Source organism: Odocoileus virginianus, chromosome 8, assembly GCF_023699985.2.
Source record: "Odocoileus virginianus isolate 20LAN1187 ecotype Illinois chromosome 8, Ovbor_1.2, whole genome shotgun sequence".
Lineage (NCBI taxonomy): Eukaryota > Metazoa > Chordata > Mammalia > Artiodactyla > Cervidae > Odocoileus > Odocoileus virginianus.
In genome coordinates this window covers 47,747,655-47,753,936 of record NC_069681.1, presented here as the reverse complement: position 1 = coordinate 47,753,936, position 6,282 = coordinate 47,747,655, and the positions used below count along the sequence as shown (strand labels likewise).

General features: G+C 37.6%; 1 non-coding gene across 1 annotated transcript; it reads right to left on the bottom strand.

Annotated features, from left to right (window-relative positions):
- Positions 1 to 5,345: 5,345 nt before the first annotated feature.
- LOC139036409 (U6 spliceosomal RNA) lies at positions 5,346 to 5,454 on the bottom strand. The gene has a single exon (XR_011489201.1). It is a non-coding gene; the product is annotated as a U6 spliceosomal RNA (small nuclear RNA).
- Positions 5,455 to 6,282: the final 828 nt, after the last annotated feature.

Here is a 6,282-nt window from a genome sequence, read left to right as displayed (position 1 = left end):
TCTACTCAATTCTCTAAAAATCAGAAATTACCTAGTGTAAGTCAGTTGACTGGAGTAATGATAGAATATATGCTTTCCTCATAACAAAAGCATGATTTTGATATTTTCATAAACCTCTTAGATCTAGATACAATACCAAAAATAAACAAAAGCATGATTTTGATATTTTCATAAACCTCTTAGATCTAGATACAATACCAAAAATAAACAAAAAAAATAATGGTATATTCCTTATCATGGAGGAAGTTAAACAAAGAAAACTTACACTATAAATTAAAGCTTAAAATTAAGACATTTGTATAAATTAAGTTAATACATTTTATAATATGTAACATACTAGAGACTCTTTTTTATTAGCCATCTAACAAATTATAGGAAACAAATTATCCAGTTGTGAGGAATTAGCACTTTCAACTTTCATTTGTATACAGCTTGAAAAATGTAGAACATTCTTTTATCATAATGAGAACTAAATCTTAGACATTATCATGAGTGCCACCAATTTGGCAAGTTTTCATGCAAGTCAATGATCTACAGTGTCAATTCTCTAAAATTATGGCTAAAACAAAATAGCACATCAGCCATTCGCCATTCATGGATTAATACAAATCATTTTAAAGAGCAGAGGAAACAAATACATCACAGTTAAATTCTAAATTAGCAAAACTGTTCTTTCCTGATTTACAGGTTATTTTCTTTCTTTTTTTCCCCCAACTGTTGTTGATTTCCATATAGAACTTCTGTCTTTGCTGCACTTATTGAGAAGTACCTAAGCTTCAAACTAAAGTTACAATAGTTTAAAAACAGTTAATTTTTTTATTAGAACACTAGAAATATTTTCTTTGTGTTTCTATGAAATCATTTCTCATGAGAGGTTAAGGAATCAAGACATAGTGTATCTATAGTAGAAGATGTCCCTGGTTTGATTGAAAATTGGAAAACCAAAAATTATAGTGAAATCCATCACATTTTTTTTTAAGGCACTGTTTGTATGCAATCCCTACTAAACAGGATCTTAGTGTGTTCTCACTGATATACACAAGAAACGAACAGGTAAATGGTCATCAAATGCGGCTTTCCTATTGGGTCAGGCAATTGTGCAAGATGTCCCATATTATAGGGAAATTAATAGAGTAAAGGGGGCAATACAGTATGCTCTCTCTTTAACCACAACTGATTGAAAACAACTAAGAGTCTCCACAGAGTGGCCAGCATCCTTCGTGGCCCTAGAAAAATTGAGTCCTGCTTGATTCCCTCCTTGTAAAGTTGTGCTACGTGTTAGTCACTCAGTTGTGTCCAACTCTTTGCAACCCCATGGACTGTACCCCACCAGCCTTCTCTGTCCATGGGATTATCCAGGCAAGAATACTGGAGTGGGTTGCCATACCCTCCTCCAGGGAATCTTGCCAACCCAGGGATTGAACCCAATTTTCCAGTATTGCAGGCAAATTCTTTACCATCTGAGCCACCAGGGAAGACCCTTGTAAAGATCAGTGCAAGGCATTTAGGTAAAGATACCTTTTTATTTTGGGGGGCTCCAAAATCACTGCAGATCGTGACTGCAGCCATGAAATTAAAAGATGCTTGCTCCTTGGAAGAAAAGCTATGACCAACCTAGACAGCATAATAAAAAGCAGACATCACTTTGCCAACAAAGGTCCAGTCAAAGCTATGGTTTTTGCAGTAGTCATGTATGGATGTGAGAGTTGGACTATAAAGAAAGGTAAGTGCCGAAGAATTGATGCTTTTGAACTGTGGTATTGGAGAAGACTTTGAGAGTCCCTTGAACGGCAAGGAGATCCAGTCAGTCGAGCCTAAAGGAAATCAACCCTGAGTATTCATTGGAAGGACTGATTCAGAAGCTGAAGCTCCAATACTTTGGCCAAAGTAAAGAACGGGCTCACTTCAGAGAAACTTCACTGCAAAGTAAAGATGCAAAGAACTGACTCATTGGAAAATATCCTGATGCTGGGAAAGATTGAAGGCAGGAAGAGAAGGGGACAACAGAGGATGAGATGGTTAAATGGCATCACCGACTCAATGGACAAGTGTTTGAGCAGGCTTCAGGAGTTGGTGATGGGAAGCCTGGTGTGCTGCAGTCCATGGGGTCACAAAGAGTTGGACACGACTGAGCAATTTAACTAAACTGAACTGATAATTTAGGAAGGCAAAAAAATATTCTGCAGTTCTGCATGAACAATGTCATTTAACACGGTTTCTAGAACACCGACTGGGAAATCTGTGAATGTTTATTGGACGTGATGCCTCAGGCTTTAGCTTATCACATGACTACTTCCTGAAGTCAGTCAGGCTCAGATGGAGTTGTAAGTCCCTCCCCAGCACTTTCATAGTAACAGAAAGCAGAACGCCTGTACATCCGACCTCTGTAAGTAGAGTCAAAGAGTCCCTTTTATACACATTTTTTAATTCCAATAAGCTATCTTTCTCACATTTTTTTTCATAAAAACATAGTGCTTTAATTACTACATATGACTAGATATAGAAACTATTATCGTAAGTACAATCTCCCCCCACCAAAAAAAAAAAAAAAATGTTAGAAGAGGAACTTTTTACAAACCTGCCTAGAAGGCATTGATATGTATACTGGAAATCATTATCATTAGAATTGTTGCCTTTCACGGAAGCTGACCCTGTTTCTGTTGCCACCAGTGAGTATCCTCATCAAGACAGGTTCCTCTTGGTGGCAGTTAACTGAATATAAACGTGTGACTATGAACAGGAAGCTGGAAGCAAAAGTAGTAGCAATCCTTGGTTGGTTGTGAACCTTTGTGTTCAATTCTTTGTTTTATTTTATATTTTTAATCAACCTGGAAAGGTCAAAGTAGCACTCATTTTCAACCTTCTAGATTATTCTGAAAGTCAATTTCTAGAATAAAAGTCCTTTGTTTTTTGTTTAACTGAAATAAATAAATAAAGATGAGTAACTGGCATAATTACAGGAGATAATTATTGATAAAATGTGAACCTAATGTTGATTATGTGGTCTACCTGAATGTGAAAGTTTGATCATCTAGTCAGAATGAGAAAAAGGGACACTCGGATCCCATGGAATGTGGTAATGCACTTTTAGGTGTGCTGCTGGCACCTATTTCTGAATAAGATGTCAGACTGCTAGAAGCCTCCTAGCTTTCAGTTAACAGAGAATACGTTTCTCTAGCTGGTCTCTGCCATGGTGCAAGGAGCATTGCAACTTTGCCTTTGTGACTGCTCGAATTATCTTCCCACAGATCAAGATAATGTATGAGGAATGTGTCAAGCACCAATAGGAGAAGAGCAGGGCATGCATCTAGGGTTTTGGAGCAAATCCATGCACACTTCAGATAACACTTTTCATGGAAATAGATCCTGGATTGCTCCTGAGACCTAACAGTTTGAATATCTTGAACTTGGGACAAGTATTATTAACTGTAACTACTAAAATGTTTGTCATAAGTTGAGTGTTATCTGATTTACCTCTTCCCAGTTTTTCTGGGGCAGCAATATTCATCAAATGAAAGTTGGAGAAGTGAAGATCAGCTTCAACAGGCTCTGAATAACTGTGAGAGCATAAAAGCATAAATAACTGTCTGAACTGGTGAGTCATTTACCAGTATACCTCCTGTTGGATAGCAGTAGCAGTGTTAGTCACTCAGTCGTGTCCACTGTTTACAACCCCATGAACTGTAGCCTGCCAGGCTCTTCTGTCCATGGGACTCTCCAGGCAAGAATACTGGAGTGGATTGCCATTTCTTCTCCAGGGGACCTTCCTGACCCAGGGATTGAACCCAGGTCTCCTGAATTGCAGGAAGATTCTTTACCATCTGAGCTACAGGGAAAATCCTCTTGGATGAACCACCACATTTGCCTCTACTCACATTAATGGCCTGTGGGCTATTGACCATTCCAGATTATTGAATAGCAAAGCACTGAGCCTGATTTAAAGGTAATTCTACACATTATATTGACACTAGGCAGTGATGGGCTGTATATTGTAGTGCAAAGCAGGGTGGCCAAGTCCCTGAGACTGAGGGACTATGCCTGATACATCATCCATATAATAATAGTGGACATTCAGTTATGTTGGGTTGTGTCCATATGCATATGACAATTTATCTTCCCTGAAATAAACACTTATCCTGGAGATGGATGTACTAGCTCTGCCCACTATATCTTTGTCAGTAGTAGCTTTCATGAAATTCCAAAATATCTTCACATGCCTTACAATCTTGTTTCTGAACAACAAACTCATTTTACAGAAAAGAACACCAGACAATGGGATGATCTCAAAGGCTTATTTGACTTTATCATGTTTCTCCTGGAAAAGTAGCAACAGGTCTTCAGATGAATGGAATGGTCTCCAGAAGACTCAGAGATCCAGCTGGGAATTCTACCTTACAACTTTCAAGGAGTTAGACCATAAAATTTGGTGTATACTTTGATATAAGAAGCCTCATTTAGTGCTTTCATGTATTTCTAGAATATAAGGGTCCACAAATTATAGAGTAAAGGTGGGAATTTTAATCTTGCATAACTAACAAACTTGAAAAATCTTTATTTTCATCCTCTTCACTGTTAGCCTCTGCTTAGAATTTTAATTTCTAAATGATAAATCTCTTTTCTAAGGGTTTTAACAAACATCCCAATAAATTGGACCTTTCAGACCACCACTTGGTCATATTGGAGCTTTTTATTTTTTTATTTTTTTCCCCTTTTTTTTTTTTCCCCATTTATTTTTATTAGTTGGAGGCTAATTACTTTACATCATTACAGTAGTTTTTGTTATACATTGAAATGAATTAGCCATGGATTTACATGTATTCCCCATCCCGGTCCCCCCTCCCACCTCCCTCTCCACCCGATCCCTCTAGGTCTTCCCAGTGCACCAGGCCAGAGCACTTGTCTCATGCACCCAACCTGGTCTACTGATCTGTTTCACCCTAGATAATATACATGTTTCGATGCTGTTCTCTTGAAATATCGCACCCTCACCTTCTCCCAGAGTCCACAAGTCTGTTCTATACATCTGAGTCTCTTTTTCTGTTTTGCATATAGGGTTATCGTTACCATCTTTCTAAATTCCATATATATGTGTTAGTATACTGTAATGGTCTTTATCTTTCTGGCTTACTTCGCTCTGTATAATGGGCTCCAGTTTCATCCATCTCATTAGAACTGATTCAAATGAATTCTTTTTAATGGCTGAGTAATATTCCATGGTGTATATGTACCACAGCTTCCTCATCCATTCGTCTGCTGATGGGCATCTGGGTTGCTTCCATGTCCTGGCTATTATAAACAGTGCTGTGATGAACATTGGGGTGCACGTGTCTCTTTCAGATCTGGTTAAAAATATGGAACGCTTCACCAATTTGCGTGTCATCCTTGCACAGGGGCCATGCTAATCTTCTCTGTATCGTTATATTGGAGCTTTTTAAAACCCAGAAAATAAATTTTAAAAAAAAGATAATTTTGAGAACGCTATCATGATTATAAAGGAAAAAGGGATGCTGATATATAATGTTGTCAAAAAGGTATATGTGTGCATTGACCTTTGAGACAGGTGTCATAGTGATAGGACTATAACAACACAATGGAAAACAGACATGGTGTTTCAAATATTTCAGGGAAAAGTTCACTGTCATACCTTAGTAAAGAACTTCATCCAGAGGCAGTGCTAAGTCTGTGCAAAGGAAACATGAAGTGGATAATGAGAATGAAAAACACAGCTTTCCTAATTTTTATACAGTTAGCATGACTGCTTAAATACATGTGAAGTGATGGTAACCAATCTAAAAGGATAAACAAATTATGAACCATAGTAGATGACTTTAACACATCTCTCTTTCAATAACCAAAGAACAAGTATATGAATATCAATCAATAGTTCATATGCTTTACTAAGTTATCAAATTGACCCAGGGATTAAAGCTGTGTCTTTTATGTCTCCTGCACTGGCAAGCAAGTTCTTTACCACTCATGCTACCTGGGACATCAAATCCCAATTAGTTTGAAAAAGGTTAAAATTTTTGAGCATATTCTTTGACCACAGTAACACTAATATTGAATAATAAAAATAAAACTAGAATAATACTAAAATTTTGAAAATAAATTAACACATGTCTAAATAACCCAGCTTCCCTAGTAGCACAGATGGTAAATAATCCACCTGCAACTCAAAAGATTCCAGTTCAGTCCCTGGGTTGGGAAGATCGCCTGGAGAAGGAAATGCAACCCACACGAGTATTCTAGTCAGGAGAGTCCCATGAACAGAGGAGCCTAGCG